Source organism: Hesperophylax consimilis, chromosome 18 (genome assembly GCF_061612785.1).
Source record: "Hesperophylax consimilis isolate HC1 chromosome 18, BYU_Hcon_1.0, whole genome shotgun sequence".
NCBI lineage: Eukaryota > Metazoa > Arthropoda > Insecta > Trichoptera > Limnephilidae > Hesperophylax > Hesperophylax consimilis.
Genome location: NC_142853.1, coordinates 17,302,680 through 17,326,151, shown reverse-complemented (window position 1 = coordinate 17,326,151; position 23,472 = coordinate 17,302,680). Strand labels below are relative to the sequence as shown.

The window sequence follows — 23,472 nt, the reverse complement described above, 5'->3', positions numbered from 1 at the left end:
TTTTGTGAAATGCAATGCATTTGTAAAATAGGTAATCTTTTTTCATAAAATTAATTTAGAGTTCTGTATGCTTAAACAATACATTACATTATTCTTTCTCACGGGGTATCCTCATGTGTACGTTTCATTGAATATCTCTTTCAATAAAACTCTAAAAAGGCCAAATAAATGTGTTAAAGAAACACAAAACGTAGAGAAAATTTCATTTTACTCATATATTCATCCGTTGTAATTGGATTAAAAAATAATTCTGTAATAATGTTATATTTCGTTTGTCGTCGAGTGGAAAAAACCTTTTTATCGTTCTCGTGACAAATTCCAAATGGAACCAAAAATGCTTCGAAGAAATTTCCTTCAATTCCCCCTAAAGACGGCTTTCATTTTCAAAATTGTAAGCAAAAAGGACATACAAAAAGTGTTTATAGAATTGTCGGATCCAGTTTGCTTCATTTGATATTTTTGTTATTCATTTGCACACACGATAAAATTCTAAGTGACTCCACAAATGCGGAAAAATGTTTAATGAAAAATTAAAGGAAAATATTCTTGGTAAAGTTTTCGGTTTAAGCAAAAAAAATATTTTTTATATATTTTTTTTATTTTTTAATATAAACGCTTAATCGCTTAAGTGCCAAAACAGCATGTCAGCAGGTCGTGTTAGCAATATTAAAGATATTTAAAAAAAAAGTACACAGCGAAGCCATAATATAGAAAATAGATTCAGAATAACGTGTTTACACTAAAAAACATAAAATAAATAGACATATAGATATAACACAGTTAACGTACTCATAGGCATGCACACACTCAAAAGAACACAGCATACTTAAACACTCTCATAGGCATATTCATACCATTACATACATACAATCAATGGATACTAATATATTTATACACAGTATCAATATAGAAAATCTTGATCCAAACCATTTCATTAGCGTTTTTAAATTCAGTTGTTTACTTAGTAGCGGAAAGTTCCCGCTAAAAATATCCACAATAATAACAATCAACCGGAGCCAACCAGTTGAGCCAACATTCCATCTCAAGCTTTAGTCTACGGCGAGTTGGCGCAGGAAGGGGTTTATCTGACGAAGTTATACTGATGGCGAAGCAAGCGAAATGCGTGGAGGGACCAATCAGCTGGTATATTTTATAACTTTATGCTTATTTTACCTTTTGATTAATTCTTTAACTATATCGTTGTGTTTAAATGATATGACCCCCTATAGAATTATTGCACTTGAAAGATAATTGCGTCAATATACATAAAATATGGGCACACTTAATATGCATATTTCATTTTTTTAATACTTGTTAGTAGTTAGATAATAACGAGAGGCAAGTTTTGCAGTTTCCGGAAATAAAAAATATTTTTCCAAAATTAGCAAAAAAAAGGAGTTGATTGTGGGAAGTTATGAATATCCAATTTTTTTAAGTTTTGCAAAAAAATTTTTTTTAATATCTGTTTTATGTAGTAAAAAAATGATAATGTTTTTGATGTTTTCGCAATTTTACCTATCTTGGTATGTAAATACAAGTCCTGTTTCTATAAATAAATACACAGTTCCTACGTTGAAATTACTGCGTGTATACTCATGTTTGAAATACTCGTAAATAGATTGCACCCACTTGGGAACTTTTATGCTAAAATCGCAGATACTCTCAATATGCCTTGTGAATTCACATTCAATTTATAATTAAGCTGCACTAATAACACATTTTAACGCCTCTTATTTTAATGAGGTCACTACATAACAGGTTTATGTTATTGTTTCTTTCTTTACTGTTATTTTATTTGTTATGTTTTAATTTAATTCTTTAATTTTTAAATTATACAAATTTAATACTGTACTATGTATGTAAATGGCACTAGTGCCGTAAATTCTAAATAAATAAACCAAAAAATGAACCTATGACCCTAAAATAGGTTTTAAGGATGCCAGTTTGGGTTAATTTAAGACATAAATAAAAATAAAACTAGCCTAAAACAAAAGCAATTTAAAATTATTATGTCAAAACATGGCGCAAAGAAAAGACGCCAAATTTTCCGTTTTTTACGAAATAACTCTGAAATTCATTCCATTTTCAATTTTTGTGAAACCGAAATACTTACTCCTCATTGATATCTAACTGAGTGGTTTTTGTATTCAAGTGTATTTTCCGAATACTACATGAATTATACATAAGATATATACATTTTGATTTCTTGTGATAATTACGTAAAGCGAGTTAAAGATATTTTACTGAAAAGATCTCTATGGAGTCTCGTCTACACCCTGAGTTGTTGAAATAATAAAGCTAGCGTCATTATTTGATCCAGCATTTAAAATGATCACAGTAGACTCATTCCGGGGTAATTATTTACCTACGACTACCGTTTGAGAAAATATTCCGTACATGTTAGGTTAGGTTGGATTAGGTAGAATTAAATCACAAACCAGTCTATACAAACCTAGCGTAGCCCACAAACTACTTGAAAACTGGGATATAACTCTAAAGGGGACGCGAGCAGGCGTTATTAAAGGGGCAATTTTTTGTAGTAGTAAAAACGGTAGTCGTAGGTAAATATTTACTCATTCCGGAAACTAGGAGTCAATACAAGCAAACATGGCGCAGAAACAAAAGTTTAAAAATCACGTCACAATATCTCGACCTTCAGGCACTCCGTTAGTCCCGTTGTACAAATGGGGACTTGCACGCATGAAACAATTCCTATACCGTTTCCAGGAATTAGCGGAAACGCGGAGTAAGTATATTAAGGATCTTTTGAGTTGTTTGATGGCGAACCCTTGAATTGGTTCAGAGTTAAGCGAACAACATTCAATTCATGAAGTGAAATCGAGGATTATTTAAAGGCTGAATATTCTTTTATTCTAGTTCTTTTTGCGACAAACGCTAAAATTACAAATCCAAATATTAAATCCTCGGGGAACGAGTAAGGATTGTCTTATTTTAATAATCAGAGAGCTGGAAATAAATATTTCAGATCGAAAGTGAGATGCTTCCGGTGCAGACGTCCTGGCGCTGGACTGCGGATGCAAAAAAAAGCAGCCATAAAAGGAGAGACGCCTCCTCGGCTTGCTGCCGTTGACCCGGACCTCGAGCGGCAGACTTACAGGGATAGTCGACCCTTTGTCACATTCCAGGTATTGACTTCGATATTAGAAGTATTGTAGTGGCCATATATCAGCAAGATGGTCATCTCTGACCTTGTACTATTAGATAATATTATTAACTAGCTTTTTGCCCGTTGCAGGCAACTAATGGGTAAAAATGTGGTGCGTGGTGTAGTATTTGAATGTAGATGAGGCGAGGGTGTGGGACTACAAAATTAAAGAAAAAAATGGATATTTTAAGAAAAAGAGGGGCAAGGAGCTTACTGATCATTTTTTCACCGAGCCGTTCGGGTCGGGGAGGTCGAGACGCGTAATTTGATACCCATATCGTATGTACGGTTTTTTCAGCGACACTCTTGAAAAGTCCCAGGCAGTTATATTTTGGAAAAAGCATTGCTCAATTAACACGCAAAATTTAAAAACTTTTAAATACAAAAATGTGGTAAAGGTTACGAATTCCGCTTCACGGAAAAACGCAATATTTCACTTTCAAATATATGGATTTAGCTTTATTACCTACCTACGAACTAATTCAGTTAAAGAAAATAAAACCTTGAAAATATTAAATTAATATATATAACCTAACCTAATCTAACTGTGATTTCCTATAGCAAAAAAATGCCCCTTTAATAACGCATGCTCGCGTCCCCTTTAGAGTTACATCCCAGTATTCAAATAGTATGTGGGCTACTTTATTTTATTTCGTTCAAAAGCATTATCGATTTTTCAAAAGATAAACTACCAAAGTAAGTACCTGCACAGATTTTGTCGTTTTTTTTAAATTTTAAATCCATACTTTATATTACAATACAACGGACCTAACCTAGTAATAATTATTAATAATTACCGACCAGAAATACGAGGCGAATTGCTACCTTTTTGTGATAATTTAATAACTAACTATGAAGTTCATACACCTATAAAAAGACTAGATTATTTTGGCAATAAATTTGGGAATATTGTAGATATGTTTAAAGATTCCGTATTAGTTATAAAGCGATTTCTTTTTAATCACTTTACTGAGATATGTGAATTCACGACTCTATGTTTCTATATACATATTTTGTTTTCCATAATCCACACTATTCATATTAATTTACCTTAATTTAATAATAAATCATTATTTATTGTTAACTATGTACCTAACATAACTGTATTACGTGTTACCTATCATTGTAAAAGCCCATTGGGGCGTAAATAAATAAATAAATGAATAAAGGTTTTCGCTAAACAAAAGGAGCGGTGAATATAGATTCTTTATAAATAGGTATGTACCTAATATTAAATTTACTATCTGTTGTACTCTGGAGAACCCCCCACATAGTTTGACCATAGGCCGTCCTTGCCAATAGTTATAATTAGAGAGCTGGAAAAAAACTATTTCAGATCGAAGGTGAGATGCCTCAGACGTCCTGGCGCCTGCAGACGTCCTGGCGCCGGACTGCGGATGCAAACTAAACAGCAGCGATAAAAGGAGAGACGCCTCCTCGGCTTGCTGCAGTTGACCCGGAATGGCAGGAATTAAGGCGTTTCTATTTGCGGACCTCGAGCGGCGGACTTCCAGGGATAGTCAACCCTTTGTCACATTCCAGGTATAATAATAATAATAAAGTGTTTATTCCGGTATGTGGGGAGGTTAGTGCAGTCCCACACATTCCTTAAAGATACAACAAAATATATAATCAAAAACAAAAATATAGAACAGAAATCAAAGAAAAGAAAACAGAATAAATTGAAAATAAAATAGAATAAAATGATAAAATAATAGAATAATAGAAAGTTGAAGCCTTTAGGGAACCGTGATTATATTAGGCGCTAGTATTTTTCTCCAGTGTGCGTCAATGCTGGAGGATGAAGTGAGGTGGGCTTCCATGGTGAGGATATTTCCAGAGCTTCTTATCCTTTCCCTCATTCCTGCCACCCTGGATCTAATAAGGGTTATAGACTTCGAATTTATCTGGATTATTAGATTCAGGATCTCACCTTTCAATATTAGGTATTAACTTATATAAACATATTATTTCACTTAAAATATCACTTTATTTAAGAGATTCGATAACATTTTAAGGTTATCTCGTTCATAGCCAGGGTAGGCCAGTGCAATTAGCGCCAAAAAGGGGGTCGCGATCGTAATTATTCCGGTAGTCCCAATTTTTCCAACAAAAACTAGTTTTTCCCAAATATCTCATTTCCAATGCGAATTTCTGCCAAAGTATTTTAACAAGTATAATAGAACATAAAATTACCTACAACTTTTAAAAACAATTTTCTTCTATCTCTAATAGGTACCTAGATAAAAGTCGTAAAAGTGCGTATATTTTTGAAAAAACTAGGCTAAGACTAGGTTTGTTTTTTCGTAAATACCTCGTTTCCAGTGGAATTTCATGAAAATATTATTGATACCAATTATATAGAACATAAAATTTTCAAAAAGATGTGCAATTTTTTATGTATGTATAGTTTTTTTTTACCGATATAAAGTATAAACAAATCTAGGTAAGGAACGCACAAAAAATCTATCACGGTTTATTATCACGTTATTAGATTTTTGTTTGTATTTTTAATACATACATCTACAAATTTACTAGAAGGCACATCGGTATGGTGGGGGATACCACCCCTTCCCTTCTACTTCGATTCGTTTATCTGCATAACATTTGCGAGGGTATCGAGTCATTCTGTGGGATTGAATCAGGAACGTCAGAGCAACATGTAGAGATGAGGCTTATAAGAATTAAGAGGGATGATCAAGACGTTTAAACTCACATTGATTGGTTTGCTTGCCATAAACCATTTCCTAAAAAAAATGTGATTATGTCTATTAGCAGTGGCACGATCGGGGATAGCAAAGTCACTTGTCACATGGATGAAAAGATGGGGAAATTTAGTATGTCTAAAGTTATCAACCAGAACTTTGGAAACCTATACTTAAAACGTAATGATGCGATAGTTTCTCTTACGGGCGGCGGTGACCAGCAGTGTCAAAAATCAGGGTGTGACTATGGCAATAGATCCATTAATGCTATTTCATCGTATGTGTATTGCCAAAAGGTCTGAAAGTGAACTTAAAGAATATTTCCTATATGAAATCTCTCCTGTCCCGTTATCTCTTCTCTCAGGAAGGCATGAGCAAATAAACGAAGTCTATATTTTACTCACCATTCAACTCCTTTACCAAATAATACAGAACTGGGGAGTAGAAAATACACGTAAGTGATGGAGGATATTTACTGCACAAAGTTGTATGGGGTCGTACTCAACCTTTTTCAGTGATTTTCGAGCAATATGTCAGGTGTGTACAAAATCATTATGGATCCAATGCAGTAGTGGCTTCGATGGATACCCAGATTCTATAGAAAAGAAAAGCACTAAAGCGGTGGAAAGAGCACGGCGTGCCAGAGTTACAACTTCTGCTGAAGTTTTGTTTTTTGAAAGCATGCACCCACAAGTGCCACAGGAAAAGCTTCTGGGAAATGAGAAGAACAAGTCTAGTTTTATTTCCCTACTCAGAACCTCATTTGCACGATCCCACATAACGACAGTATACAAACTGAAGAGGATGTTGACGTTCTTATAGTAACCACAGCAAACTCGTTGTCATCTCAACATGATGCAGTCGTTGCATAATCGCATAATCGTTGGTCAGGATATTGATCTGCTGGTACGCCTCACAGCTCTCTCACCTCCCAACGTATATTATCAAAAAGTTGGTAAAGGTAAAACACCTAACGCGTTGTACTCGAACAAATGTTTTAAACACATTGAAATAGTTGAAAACATTTTATTCCTACATGCCATTAGTGGTTGCGATACAAGTGGAGCTCCGTTCGGTCAAGGCAAACACAAATGTTGTAATATTCTTCTCAAGAACCACTCAGTGAATGATCTTGTTTGTGTATTTCAAGATCCAAAAGCAAAGCCAGAAACAATCACTTTGGCTGCCGAACAATTATTTGCACTTTTGTATGGCGGCAATGAGAAATCAAATTTGGAAAATTTAAGTTACATAATTTTTGTCAAAGGAGTAAAAAAGAACAAATTCAATTTATCCAGGCTACCCCACCCACCAAAGATGCAGTCCAGCAACACGCTTCAAGAACATACTTGCAAGTGCAGACTTGCCTTGGTCACCATAAAGATCCAACTGTTTGGGTGTGGAAAAAGTATGCTGTTGGGTTACCAACTCCAGTATTAATGTTGAAGGAAGCTGCACCTCAGGCCTTGCTGAACTTTATATCATGTAAATGCAAAAAGGTTGCTTTGGAAAGGGCACCTACAAAAAGTCGGGTTTGAAATGCTCCCTACTCTGCATTCATTGCAATGGCAACTCCTGCAAGAATGCTGTAGAAGCCTTCGTTGATGACGATGACGAACAGCATTCAAACGGCTTAAAATGCTTTTGTGCCTTTAATTAACTTACCGGACTTCGACAAACCATTTATCATATCGTGTAAAGCCTCTAATACCAGACTTGGCGCAGTCCTCTCACGGAGAGAAGATTCAGGTAAAGAACACTATATTGACTTCATTAGCAGATATCTTTCGGCGCAGGATAAAACCATTCTACCACTGAAAGAGAATTGAATGCAATGTTATTTGTACTGGAGAAGTTTAGAGGTTACATTGAGGGATTAGCATACCGGTTAAAGTAATTACAGATCACTATAGCTTGAAGTTAACATCAAATCACCTTCAGGTAGATTAGAGTGGACGGTACAACTTTAACTTCATACAGTACGTACAGTTTAATTTCATTGTGTCGAGGTTTTAATCCAATATTGTATTTGTATGCCTTTCTCGAAAGAATTGAGTTTTTTTAAAGAAAAAAAACTATTTTTTCTAATTATATTTCGTATGCATGGACCCAAACAAATAATTTGTCTTAATATGTAAATTTAATTGTAAAGCAATACCTTGCCAAAAACTTATTTTAATAAAATGAATTAATTAATGCCGTCTATGAACACGTAGAATATAGCGAGCGTCGCGTTTAACTTTAAGCTGAAATCAATGACAAGGTTTTGAACGTCGAATCGATGCCTCAAATTTAATGAAAAATCAGTGACGAAAATTCAATGCGAATCAATGAACTAAAATCATCTGCTCTGAATGAAAGATTTTATAGAAAACGCAAAGCAACATTGTTTCTAATGCCCTCTTGTGAGTTAACAGTTTGGAAAATATAGCCAAAGAAATAACGCCTTTATGAACCTTGAAATAGCCTTTTTTAATAAAGCTCCTCAAAGAAGTAGCGTTGACACTTTCTGAGCCGTGACAAGAAAGCGAACGAAAGTGAAACCAAGAGTCGCAGAATTGTCACGGACGCAGAAATGCTATGAAAAGCAATAATATTAACTAATTAATTCATGGTGGATTTGACCCGAAACTGTAATATTTAACGTTGAAGATAAAATCTTTTTCTGTTTCACATTTTTTGACCAGGTCTTCAACCATTAAATATGTATTACAATTGGAGGTTTTACTTCCTCGTTCATAGATCGCGCTAATTATTTAATTGTAATTAAAACACTTGGTAGATGAGGTTCACTCTAAAATTATTAATAAATTGCTCGTTCATAGATGGCGCTAATTAGTTTAGTGTATCATGGATACTTTTCACAATTTGTATAAGAAACGAGTTACCTATAACTTTAAATGATTAACGTGTAGAACATGATTCCAAAGCTGTAAAGCATAATAATTAGGAATAAAGATAAATACAGAATACAGGGTATATGTTTCACGTGTATACTTAGTAATTGATCATTCATGAACGTTAGAAAAAATTGAGTTTTTTTTTCGGTTATAGAAATATGAATATTTGTATTTTTTTAACGATAAACTAATGTTTATAGGACAACGTTTTTATGCATAGCACAAAGGATAACATTTGTAGATTTAATATATCTCGGCGCCATCCAGTGGGAAATTCAGCACTAACCAAGCATTTCCTACAAAAATAATGGTTGTTTACAGGTGAAAAATATATAATGAGCAGTAATAGTACATATTGCATTATTTGAAATATTATTGAAATAAGCCGACGTAAAAAAAGACGTAAAAATACGAAAAGTGTATTTTAATAAAATAATTAAATTAGCGCCATTAGCACCAATTACTAACTAGTAAAATTTTAATTTTTTCTATAGAAATGTATGAACGCCTAAAGGTAACAACTTTTAAAAATACAGTATTATGGCTAAGATTATCTGTGACAGTTTCACCTGATTAACTGTTTTGCTTTCTTATAAAATTATTTACAAAATAAATAAAAAATCAGTTTTTGGCTTGAAATCGAACGTTACAAGACTCCGTTTGTCGAGCGATTTTAATGCCTATTACCTACAATATAAGGTATATCAATAATATACACATTTTTGGCTTGTAGCTTCTTCTTAAGCTTTGCCTTAATATAATCTCTGTATATTCACGATGATAGCGATAGTTATTAGACTGAAACATTTAATTTTAATATTATTTTTAAAATCTTTCGAGAATAAATAAAAAAAGTCGGCTTTTTCAAAACCTGCCAAATTATTCAATCAAAATTCCCATCAGCGGCAAGTATTTTTCCTCGGAAGACTTTTTTCAATTTATATAGGTGTTGCTAATAATTATTACTTTAAAAAAATATTATATTATATTAGTAATGTTTTCAAATAAATCTTTCGGAGAGTTCTTAGCTTAGGTATATGGAACTTATCCCGAGTGCATCCACAAACTCTCCAACATATCCTTGCATCTTTGTCTGACTTGTAAAGTGTGAAACGGGTTCAATTCACGGAGAATACGGATGGGGTAAGATTGTGAATGGGGCAAGGGCTGTTCCAGGGAATGGGAATGTGCAGGGGAGAGGGGAGCTCTACTGGGGGGGATTGTGGCTAAGGCTCTCAGGGGGCAGTGAAGGGGGGAATATTATATTGGAATGATATTAAGTTTGGCTTCTATGAATTTTATATCGTAAGTCTAATTTAATACGGGTCTCCGTATCCGATAAAATAGATACGAGAACTCTGTTATTGGTTGGCTAAACTAATAATGATGGACGTTAAGGGACGACCGTTTCCGACCATTTTTTACAGCGGCCTACTAGAACAAACTCGAAGGGATCGAATTTTATGGATGACGTATAGTGGATTTTAGTTTAATCCAAATATAACTTAAAGTCTTAAATATATAAAGTTTACTCAGGACGGGTACTGGGTCAAAATTTAAATTTCCCAAATGCAAATAGTTGTTTTTTATTAAAACACAAATAACTTTGTTTACATCACTTTATTTCGATACCTTTATATTAATTAAGGGCAAGTGTTTTTAAACGCATGTCACAAGGTAAAAAGGATGCGTGGGAGTGCAATAATTGTACCCAAACCCTGGACAATTTAGATACCCAATCCTGCTCCTCAAATCAAAGCAACGTACTCCTAACTGTTGAGATAAGAAAAATGGCGCTACAAATAGAAAAAATGAGCAGTAAAATGGCGGCATTCGAAAAAGTCATCATTTATAATAAAATGTCATGGAAGATTTTTCAAGTAATATGAAATCTATAAACGAAAAATTAGCTAAAATTGATAAGCTAGAAATGGAGGTCTCAGAATTAAAACAAACAGTTTACATGTTAGAGAGGGGAAACAATGAAAGGGACCAGGAACTTCTATCCAACAATATAGAAATACATGGAATGCCTGAGTTGAGTTGAGGAACAAACCCATGTTGCCTAGTGCAGAGAATAGGCTTAAAATGTGAAAAAATATTTTTGTATATCAACGATTCAAAAACCTTGGCAAAACATGACAGTATACTAATTGGTCTGTAGTTTTTTATCAAAGATTGGTCACCTGATTTGAAAACTGGTACCACATGTGCTTCGTTCCACAAGTCAGGAAAAGTTCCCGTAGTTAAAGATGCATTATAGATAATGAACAGCGGTAAACATAAAGAATCTGCACAGAAACTTACAAAGAATGGAGGAATTTTATCAATTGCTGATTAAACCAGACAGGGTATTGATTTTTAGATTTAATAACATTTTTCATAAAATTTTCATCAATTATTTCCCACAATTTTTCATAAAACAAGAGAACAATGTTATTCACTTTTTTTTAAATTTATATTCAATTAACCGACAATAGATCTTGTTGACATTTATTATAGTTTCCTTTTCTGAAGTTATTCTTTGAATCATTTTTGTTACTTTCCATGAAATGATTTAATTTCAAATGAAGAGTGATAATGATCTAATTTGGTTAAGCTTGGTGCTAAATGTATATCTATGTTAACTTTATCAGACAAAATAAGGTCTAATAAATTTTCATTTCTGTTAAGTAAATAGTTGAAACATTGTTTTACATTTTTATAATAGTATTAAATTTTCCAAAATTTGAAGAATCAAGTTCCTACTTGGTACGTAGTTACATAGAGGTCGCTTTTCCAATATAGGATTTCCTTAAAAAATCTTTCAAATCTTTATTTTGTGATGATCTCTCGGAATTTATCCGAACCTCTAAAGTCGATAGGTAATGAAGGAAATGCTTGCATCATTACTTCAGATTAGAGGTGAGGCGTACTAGCTCGTCTCGATACTTGGAACAACTGGTACAAGTATGAATAAATAAGTCCAAATACCTGTTCCCTTGTATTTCGCACTTGTACTTACTTTAACAAGTAATGGTATGCCAAAAGGAATAGATGTATTGTATTGGGTATTGCTGGCTTGGTGCTGGATTCCTCAAAATACATTTTAAAATCCATGGGGGTGGGGGGTTGCTGGAGAATTCCTGCCCCAACGATTTCTGCAAATTTTCTGCGTGAAATTGATTCCCCACAATAATTATTCGGATCTCTCAGCGTCTTCCAGCTGGCGAGTATTTCGGAACGCAAAATACTCTAGCAATACGCGCAATATTAAGTACGAAAGTATCTTTGAGATATCTGTTCTAGTATACACAGTGTTCCCGAAGCTCCCGATTTTTCGGGAGATCTCCCGATTTTTCACTTCATCTCCCGATCTACCGGAATGGCATCAATATCTCCCGATTTTTCAAAGCAAGCAGCGAATCGTCGTCACTCGTCGATTTTTTGTTTATGGTCTGCTCAACAGGCAAAAAAAATAATTCCCCCGAATAGGGTATTAACAAGAATAATTAGAGAATACTGATTATCTAAGCATATGTATGTATTAGACCTATACAAACCGATAATCTATGAATTTTACGAGCGAGAGTTTAGAATTTATTACGTAACGCCTCGATTCGCTTTTTTGGTTCTTCGTTCCTCGTACATATTATTTTTTTTTTAACATGTCTAGTTCGAATTCAGATTCTGATCGCGGTGCAGGAACGAGTAGGAGCATGGGTGCTAAAAAAATATTCGCAATATTATAAGAAAGAGTGGGAAATTTTATCCAAGTTGCAACAAGGATATAAATTTTGGTTCAGGAAGAGATGGGTTGACAAGGTATTCGTCCTCACAATCGCATACAAAAAGCAGGAGATCTCTTTTGTTAATGTTTACATGTGAGGCCAGGTGATATGAAGAAAAAGCTCTTGAGGTGATTGGATGGTTGCTTATTAAAATTGAAAATAAAAAGATTGTTTCGTTTCATTTAATCGTAGACACATCCCGAGGACAAAAATCGTTACTTGTTTGAATGCCGCTCAATTTTAATGTACATAGATAGGTATTCAATAAATTATGACGTCTCTTGAACTGACAGTTCAAATTTCACAAAAAAAGTTCTGTGTTGACAGACGTAAAAATAATTCTCCATCGAATGATACGGAAAATTGCGTCATTCCATGGGCAACATCTACAATTATGCTGCTTCTTGATTTTTTAGATCGTTGTTAATGGTCTGCTTCGGAAATAGTAAACGGGATTCGGATTGTTGACAAGGGAGAATTTTTATTATAATAGTTCTAGTCATCTCCCGATTTCTTCAAATTTCTCCCGATTTCTCCCGATTTTTAGGCGAAAATTCTCCCGATTTTGAATTTTTAGGTTTGGGAACACTGAGTATACACGCTTCATTCAATTCCGGCCGGCACGTTGATCGCAGAACATGTTTATAATCCGCAAAGAGAGAACCGAACCGCTAAAAAGTTATAAACAGTGCTGAATGACCTGAAGGATCGATTCTACGACTCTGATTACTACCACATCGGATTCACCCCATTTAAACCAGTTAGTATAATATATATTTATCATATTTTAACTTAAGAAAGATTTGATGAAGTTTTCGAATTCAGTAACAACGCTGTTCACATAATTACTAATGGAAACAACTATTTAAGTCAGGGGGTTTTGGTTATTTTAATAATTTATGCGTATTTTCTAACCTTCAAACATTCATCTGTCAAAAAACGTTGAATTTTAGTTGAGAATGGAACTCTCTGGAAATCTCCCCCGACATAAATAGTCGTGTTTTTAAGCTTTTCGTATTAAGCGTGAGGCTGAATTCAACATGCTGTTTGATTATACCCTTATGTATAAATGCAAACATTGTAACTATTTTTTATTAGTGCCCAATTACAAAAAGTATGATGAATTTCTTATTTTTGTGCGGTTTACAAAGCATTTCGTCAGCTGTTAAAGTGACCAAATGGTGTCCATTTTGTTAAAGCCACCGAACGTAAAACTACTAATACGATACACAGTGTTTTTTTTCTTCTCTATTAATGGTGCGTACTAGCCGTGTCCCTATTTTCTGCATATTTAGCGGTATTTTTACTACATTATTTTTTTGTAATTAGAAAAAACATTGTTAGAATATTTTTATTGGATTTTCTCTAATAACTACTCCCCAAAGTTTCGCGGTATGAGCGTGGAAAACGATGTACCTTACATTTATATACTAAAGGCCCGTTTATAATAGGAATAGCCCGTACCTAATCCGTAATCAATAAGCCCTTGGCCGTAGAAATTGGAAGATAGGAAACCTGTGTATCCGTTAATAATAGATGGAAATTATTTGTTATTTTTTTTCCATAACCGAAAAGATTGTCCGAACTTTATCTTTTACGGGATTGGAGAAAGCTAAGATATATACTGAGATTTATGTACTTTCGATCGATACTCTATGGTATCTACTATTTGACAATCGAATATAATTTACTAATTTGTGTTGTAGAAGTCATAAAAGGTCTGCGACATTTTTGTATATTTCTTGAATTGATCGTTGTCTACTGCCGCCATGTCTTTAAACAAATTATGGAAATGTCCTGTTTTCTTCCTTTTATGATTAATTGGACGCACACTCCAACGTCATTTGTTCCTTATTTTTTCGTCAACCTATGTCTCCTATTGCAGTGTATGCTAGCCCCAGAATTAACAAAAACATTCCACATGAATCCATCGTTTCTATATTTATTTATATAAAACAATATGACTTTTATAAGATGGAGGAAGAATATACTCTCGGTTGAATTCTTGTATTCTTACCACTTATTCCTATTATAAACGGGCCTTTAGTATACTTTCAATCTTGATGACGATACTTTTGGTTTTGAAACACATTGATCATTTTTTTTAATCGAAAATAATGTTTAAACAAGGTGATTTAATTTAAAATGATACCACACAGTAATTTTGCAATTATTCAAGAAGCAATATATATATTTTTAGAAGCATTCTCGCGTTACGGACGATATCCTTTGAAAACTTTTGGTGCCATCAATAAAAACGAAAGATTTTGTTTTTGAGGACTTAGTTGAAATAAGAATTAAACTCACGACGCCTGTCTAATAATATGCATTACTTTATATCCGTGCTGAGTATTCTTGAGGAAGGCTAATCGAATTCACTTTTCAACTTTAATGTAACTTAAAAGATATACGAGAAGTAGGTCATGATGTTTTCAAAGCATTTTCAACAATATTATTCCAGTCAATTATTTAAAAAAAAATTGTTACTGCAAATGGACAATAATTTATAAATGAATATTTAGGTAATGCAGAATGATGCCTTAGAGTTAAATTATTATATCTTCATCAATCATCATATTGAAAAAGTGAAACAAAAAGTTTGTAAGACTATTAGGTTTCTGAGAATTTTAACAATTCTTCAAATTTCAAAGCTAATTTTCAAGTTCTGTGAAAGTTCTGTTATTATTTCAATTTTGTCAAGTAACTGGCCTACAATGATGTAATAACAGAACTTGAATAGGACATTCACAGAACTAGTAAGTTAAGGTTTAAATTTGACGAATTGTTCAAATTCTATGAAACAACCCTTCCTTAGAATTTGTAAATTGGGATTTGTGATATAAAAATAAGTATTTAGTTCCATATTACAGTATCTGTATCTGATGTAAGTAAAATCTTTGTGACGGTAGGCGTAGGAGGTTCCAAACACAAAAATATCTCACTTCAGTGATTCAGTCATTTTCGACCAAAATTGGAAAAACCATATTATTACTCAAAACTATGTTAACTGCCGTAATATCATCCGATTTCAGAGAAATGCGTACGTGATTGCAACCAAAAGTTGATTGAATGCATTGAAATCGACAACTCTCCTACCGTAATGAAACTATCATTATTGTTATCTGTGATAATTTGTGATGCTTTGCTTTGCTACAAGGTTCACAGAAAACTTATTAATCCCAAAAGCAAACAAAACTATTTTTCAAAAAGGACCACACTACATGGCCATTAAAGTATATAACAACCTTCCACGTAGCATCAAACTAATAATAGACATACTTAAATTTAAATCAACACTAAAAACATTTCTTTTACAAATGTCACTACACCTTAAATAAATACCTTACATACATTAAATACCTCTGTTTTTTTATTTTTTATTTACATGCATTTGTTAACATGTAATTGTTGGATTATGTAATATAATGTGTATTTGTTGGGTTAGCTGGAAGAAATAGGAGGTAACCTATAAGCTATACCCTTTGTACTCTTTTTGTGCAATAAATATTTTTTTGAATTTTGAATTTTGAATTATATGTGACGTAATATTTATGATGTCTTTATCATCTGGTGGGATATGTGAATTTTTTTACCATGAAGTGAAATAGTTACCCATATGTATTCCGCTTCAGATCCCCATTCTATTTTTTAATCGGAAATTAATTGTTATTTTGACTGCAACTAAAACTCCACCACTGTGATTCTGATTGAGGTTATAATAATCATGTATAGTTGTGTTTGCAATAGGTAGACCTACAAATATGTCACATGACAGTTTGTCTGCAGGTTCAACCAAATATTATATGATAATTATAAATAATTAATAATTTGAACGGTCAGTGGCTGACTTGACATAGCGGCTGGCTGAGTTCTCCATCACGACACAAGCAACATTTTACTATATACTGTACTAGCCGGTTTTTCGTATATATCCCAGCGCCCTCATTTAAAATAATCATACTTTTAAATTTTAATAGTCACAGGGTGTTGTTTATTTGTTGTATAAACTTCAAATAAAAATTATTTCTCATCGAATTTAGGAATTTCTACAAAGTATTTTAAATGTTCTATATTTTACTTCATTTTGAAGATGTCGTAAAAACAAATACTATTTTAGATATAACTAGATAGAATAACGTTTTAGATTTATGCACTTTTTATATTTGAAATATACTTTCACATAAAAAAGTGCATTATTTTAATTTGAATTGGGAAAGAGTTGAAAAAAAAGCTAATCACAAAACTTTTTAATCAAAACGTCAAACAATTTCACAAAACTCAAAATTCTAAATACATAGTCTTTAAGTATTTGCAAGAAAATTTTCACTTCACTTGTCTTTATCTCGTTTATCCAAAGAATTATAATAATAATTCCCTGAGGATAATAAAATAATTTTAAAATTACATTTTTGAGCAATCTGAAAGTATGTTGCCTATTGTATGTTGATGATGCGGTGCTGATTGCTAACATAGTGGAAGATCTACAGTCTCTCGTGTCTAGGATGAACGAAGTATGCATGAAGAATGAGGTAATGATGAATGTAAGTAAGTCTAAAGTAATGGTGTTTGAAAGGGAGAGTACGAAAACAGTGTGCAATATAGTTGTGAATAAGGAATACTTGGAGCAGGTGGATGAGTTTGTGTTTTTGGGAAGTATGTTTACGAGAGATGGGACGGCTGACAGAGATATTGAAAGAAGGTTAAATGCAGATAACTCCGTTAATGGAGAACTGAACGCAGTTGGCGCTAATAAAAAATTGTCCAAAGAAGCGAAGTTAGCAGTCCACAATGAAGTGCTGGTACCTACCCTGATGTATGGAAGTGAGGCGTGGAACTGGCAAAGAAAGGATGAAAGCAGATTAATGCAGTTGAAATGAGATCCCTGAGGCGTATGTGTTGTAAAACCATGTGTGATCGTGTGAGGAATTCGGAGATCCGCAATGAGTACAAGGCTGATGTAAGCGTAATGAGTAAGATTAAGAAAGGGACGCTTAGATGGTTTGGACATCTAAGGCGCATGAGTGAAGAAAGGAGTGTAAGGAGGATATATGATGCAAATGCGAATGGTAGCAGAAGTCGTGGAAGACATGGCACGATCAAGTTAATCAGATAGTCTAGTCGGGCCATGTCAAGAGTCAGAATAATAGATGAAATTATGTATGAGACGATGTATGAATGTGAATGAGGCAAGAAATGTGTGCCAAGACCGAATTGTTTGGTGGTCCGTCCTCTCTGCCTACCCCTGCGGCGAAACGGCGTGATGGTTATTTAGTTAGTTAATTTTTAAACGTTGATTTTTTTTTTAAATTTGTATTTACATGAACACGCAGAAGGCATTTATGTTATTAAAAAACATTACTTTCATGAAAGTTTTATTAAATTGAAGCGGTAAAGGTCAATAAAAAAAGCATGTACAAAGACACATCTCTTTTCCGGTAACATGAAACAATGTTCTCAATATGACATTATAGATGGAATAAATCTGAAGAAAATAGAACATTATGATCATTATTATTGAATTAAACTTATATAATGGTGAATTGGTAATCAGAATAAAATCATTAAGTAAAATATTTTTTAAATGATACATTACAATTCATAAAGCGAAGAAATCATTAACGAAATGACACGGGCACGTGCGCGGGCTTTCCAAAGGGATGTGTTGCCAAATCTTACATACCCAGAAGACTTTTTTTACTAGCGATAATTCATAATAAAAATTGTACGGTGTACGGATTGTACAACGTTTAACAAAAACACCGTTTTACGGTTGTGAAGTGTTTTTTTATTAGTGTTTAAATATTTTTTTAATTATTTATATTTGAAATTTGTATTTTGTTTCTTGCTTAGATGTGCATGAACCAAAGAGTGTGTGTCTATTATATTTATGATTTGATGTTTGAATGTGGATGTGAATTAAACAAAGATGGTATGAAAAATTACCTAGGAATTGTTACAAAATAAAAAATAATTTCACTCAATATTATTTTTAATTTAATTAAAGTAGGCACCCGGTATGGGGCAAGAAAGAAAAAAATAATATCTATTAGTATTGTGTGGGTTGGTTTATATAATTATTGATGAGAAACGCCACTGAGAAATTTGTCAATCGGTACAGATCACACTTCTACGGATTTTGATACGCGCAGTTTGATTCTCATATCGGCTACCTGTTGCAGAGGTGTTTGTCACCCAATGAATGGTTTCCGAGGCAGCGGTAACGAAATAAAATGATTATAATTAACATGCAAAGTGAAAAACGAAACCATGTAATTTGAATAATTAAAAAAATATATAATTGTATACACCAACATCTTACTTATGTAATTAAATGTATTTGAAAAACAACTTCCTAATATATATATATATATATATATATATCAAAGATATTAGAAGAACGAGATATGCTATGTTGGCCGCCGGACCGTAGCCGGAGTACTACCTAATTAGGGTACTTTGAACGGTATCGGGACGTGTACGCACAGAAATCTGTTCTATGTATTAGTGCGGATACCTTGGCGCAAGCGAAGGTGTGCAGTAGTATTGGTGAACAAAACCGGCGACACTCGGCAAAACAATTCCACTCAGTACGAACTGTGCATAGCACATCTCGTTCTTCTAATATCTTTGATATATATATATATATATATATATATATATATATATATATATTTATACATCTAATCATCCCTCATCTCTTATAAACATGCAGCTTACCACTCATTTTCGTAGGTGAATTTCCGTACCTTTGTCTTCCATTAATTTTACAAATGAATTAGCCCTAATAAAATCATCAGCATCAAATAATTGTTATGATACGGTCTTAATTGATAAAATACTTAATAAAAAAAAACAAATTTCCACAAATAAATTCCTAAATAATAGTACCTACTTCGTCAATTAAAAACAACACTCCAAATTACCATTGGTGTAGGATTTTATTTATAAATAATTTTATCACCCTTAGTGTTAGGAACCTTCCTTTAGACATTAAACCGGGTTTTTATACTAACCTCGGTTAATTTTTGATTAACACCAAAGATAAAGAAGATAAATTAAGCCATTCGGGTATTTCTAAACTTACCTGTAATGATTGTCCTGCCTACTGCACAGGTAAAACAGCACGAAATGTAAACATCAGAGTGAAGGAACACTGTTGCTTAAATGGTAAAGGCTTTTCGGAACTTTCCAATCATTTAATATCAACAGATCATAGTTTTAATAAAATAACAGGTAATAGTCTTTTACATAAAAATGGTATAGGTATTAAGTTAGATAATCTAGAATCGTTAGAAATTAGGAAGTCTTAAATTACGAATATGTCTGACCATTTATTAAATAATCAAATCAACCTATCTAATCAAAAAAATACACTTTATAGCCCCATATTCAATCTGTTTCCCACAATCCATTCCTAATATAAATTCGATGAGAATATATATATATGACCGAGCAACTTGGAATCCAAAGAATGAACGCGACATTCAGAGTTATAATATAACCTCACAAGTTTTTCTACAAAATATGGAGAAAACCACGCAGCTGACCAATGTCCTTCTTCCTCCTCACCCCAATGTTTTAACTGCTCAGGCTCACATACAGCTATCAACACTTCTTGCCCAGAACAATCTCGCCAAAAAAATATTAAAATTTCTATGGCCTCTCAGAACTTGTCTTTTTTGCAGGATTCTAAACTATTCCCGTCTGTCAAAAAATCATTTGCTGAGGCTTTATCCAGCAACTCCTCATCCAACCCTCTTCCCTCTTCTACAACAACTTCTTCTCGTTCAACTAAATTCACATACAAAAACGCTATCTCTAAACCGGCTCCTGGATACGATCAGCAACAACACAACTCACTGCTCTTAAATCCCAATGGTTCACCTCTTTCAAATGCCACAAATGGGTGCGCAAATAATTATAATCCGTCCTCAATGAACTCTCTAAAACTTTCTGAAAAACTCTCCCAAGACAATTCTTCATTTATCCAAACTCTTATTATGCTTCTAATTGACCTTATTTCTTCTCAAACTAATCTACCGTCCAACGCTGCTACTATTATTTCCACATTAAAATCATTTATTCAAAATGACTCTTCAAGATGTCAAAATACTTCAGTGGAATAGACGAAGTGCTATTTCTAACAAATCTGATCTCCTTAACCTATTAAATTCCAACTTTATTTCTTTGGCTGCAATCTCGGAGACTTGGTTTACTCCATCCACCCACTTTAATGTGGGAGGGTATTCCTGTCTCCGCGACGACCGCCCGGAAGATTCGGGCGGCGGTGCTGCCCTTTTTATTAAAAAATCCATATCATTTTCCCCAATAAATAATATCAAACCCCCCAATGCTGACTTCCAAATGGTTGCAGCTAAAATAAAGGACACATCCTTTATTTCAAACTTTCTTCCCCCAACAGCCCACTTCAATAAACAAACTTGGTTGCAAATTGTAAGTCAACTTATTAATCATATAAATCTTATTTGTCACATGAGAACGGGTCGCTTCTACGATCCGTTCTTAAGTTCAACAGCTCGGCTGTGGAACGAACTGCCGGCCTCTGTGTTTCCTCCCTCCTACAACATGGGACTCTTCAAGACCCATGTTCACTCCTTCCTCTCCACAAAAAGACCCTCCACACAGCATCCCCAAAGATGACATAGGCTCTGAAGGAAATTATTTTCTTCAGGTCCTCCTGTTTGGAGTTAATATATTTAAAAAAAACTAAGCCCTCCTTTCTTTATATTAGGCGATTTTAATGCCCATTCCCCCGTCTGGGGTTCTGCTTTCTCCGACCGAGATGGTCGAAGTGTGATGGATTTCCTAGATCAATCCAACCTTTTCCTTTTGAATGACGGATCTCCTACTAGGATCTCACGCCCCAGCACAAACCCTAGTGCAGTGGATCTGTCGATATGTTCTACTAGTCTGGCTTCTCTCTCCTCGTGGGTGGTGTGCCCCGACCCTTGCTCCAGTGATCATTTCCCGATCACCATTACTTATCAAACTTCTTTCCAATCGGACAAGTCTCGTATTTCGACAAAGATTAAAACGAAACACACCAAATGGGATGAATTTAACTCTCATATGGACAAGTTCCTACTAAATTTACCCGCCACCGATATATTTTCCGTCAAAGATGACTATAATAACTTCATATCAATGCTCATAACTGCAATAAATAAATCAAATCCTCCCCCTAAAACTTAATCTCTTTTAGAAAACTCCCTCCAACTCCCTGGTGGGATGAGAAATGTTCCAAAGTAGTAAGAATTCGGAAAGCTAAATCTCTTTCCTATCGTTACAATATGATTATGGAGAACTATCTTATATACAAAAACGCTGAATCCAATGCCAAAAGGGTATTGAGGTCAAAAAAAAGATCTGGGTGGTACAACTTCTGCAGTTCAGTATCTCCGAACACTCCAATTTCGGAAGTTTGGTCTATGATCCGAAGATTTAGATCCTCCTTCAGATCACCATCTCCTCGAGCGTCTCATTCTAAATGGATAGATGAATTCTTGGACAAAATTTCCCCCCCCCTTCTGTACCTAACTTAGATGAAATAACGCCCATCTATAATACTCCTATGTCTAATCATTGGCTAGACTCTCCATTCACCTTAATTGAGCTAAAAAATTGTTTATCAACAGTCAACGACTCATCTCCAGGCAGAGATGGTATACCTTACAGCATAATCAAAAATAGTAATGATAATGTTCTAAACCACTTCTTAAGCATCTTAAACAAAATCTTCCAGCCTGATGACTGACTGAAGTTTTCAAATAATCATCCCTATTTTAAAAATAAACAAATCACCAAATTCTGGATCCAACCACAGGCCTTCGCTCTTTCATCCACCCTCAGTAAACTTTATGAAAAATTAATTAAAAACCGATTAGAATTTTTTGTCGAGAGTAAACAGCTTCTCTCTCCATCTCAATTTGGATTTAGGAAAAAAAAATCCACTCAGAATAATCTTGCCATCATCAGCACTGATATTAATTTATCAATTTCTAAACAGGAAGTTTGTCTTGCCGTCTTTATAGATATAAAAGGCGCCTTTGACAATGTTTCCATCCCAACCCTGAAAAAAAAACTTCTAGGCCTTGGCCTTCCCCCCATGTTTGTCCAATCTATTATTAATCTATTTCTAGATAGAAAAATTTTCATTGAACTTCCAGATATTTCTCCTCGAAGTAGGTCTGTTTGGAAGGGTTTACCACAAGGCGATGTATTGTCCCCCTTACTGTATAATATATACACATATGATATGCATGTCACTATTCCCCCACAAGTAAAAGTTATTGAGTTCGCAGACGACATAGCTTTCTTCTTATCATCCAAAATCATCCCTCTCGCCGTCAAATATCTTAACGAAGTCATGAATGCCCTTTGCACATGGCTCACCTTAAATGGTTTTGAACTTTCAATCCAAAAGACTCAGTGTGTCACCTTCTCAAACCGCCATAAAAACCCCCCCGTTCAAATTTTATTTAAAAATTCTCCAATCCCCAACGCTTCTGAAGTAAAATTTTTGGGAGTAACATTTGATAGGAAACTTAAATGGTCTTCCCATAGTAATAATTTAGTTACCAGATCATTATCTGGTGTTTGGTGGGGAGCTCACCCTACTTGCATTAAGTTGCTTTACAACGCACTTATTGAAAGCCATCTCGATTATGCCTGCCCACTTTTTAGTACTGCCTCAAAAAATGTACTTGATAAATTAGACAAAATTCAATCTAAATCTTTGCGAATTATAACTGGAGCGATGCAATCGTCACCCATCAATTCCCTTCAATTAGAATGTTCTGATCCTCCCCTTTATTTAAGGCGTCAACTATTTGCTGACAAATTTGTTCTTAAATGTTTAAATTCTAAATGTCATCGGGTTATCCCCAGCGTCTCGTTGTTCATTGACTCAA

General features: G+C 34.0%; 1 long non-coding RNA gene across 2 annotated transcripts in view; it reads left to right on the top strand.

The window, feature by feature from the left end:
- The first annotated feature begins 1,057 nt into the window (after positions 1 to 1,057).
- Positions 1,058 to 23,472, top strand: part of LOC149415450 (uncharacterized) — a 97,504-nt gene continuing 75,089 nt past the window's right edge. The window contains exons 1-4 of one of the 2 annotated variants that reach the window (XR_016303760.1): positions 1,058 to 1,143; positions 2,987 to 3,146; positions 4,503 to 4,708; positions 13,119 to 13,301. This is a non-coding gene — a long non-coding RNA (uncharacterized LOC149415450). The remainder of the gene's footprint in view (positions 1,144 to 2,986; positions 3,147 to 4,502; positions 4,709 to 13,118; positions 13,302 to 23,472) is intronic. The other variant, XR_016303759.1, reaches the window with a different exon arrangement.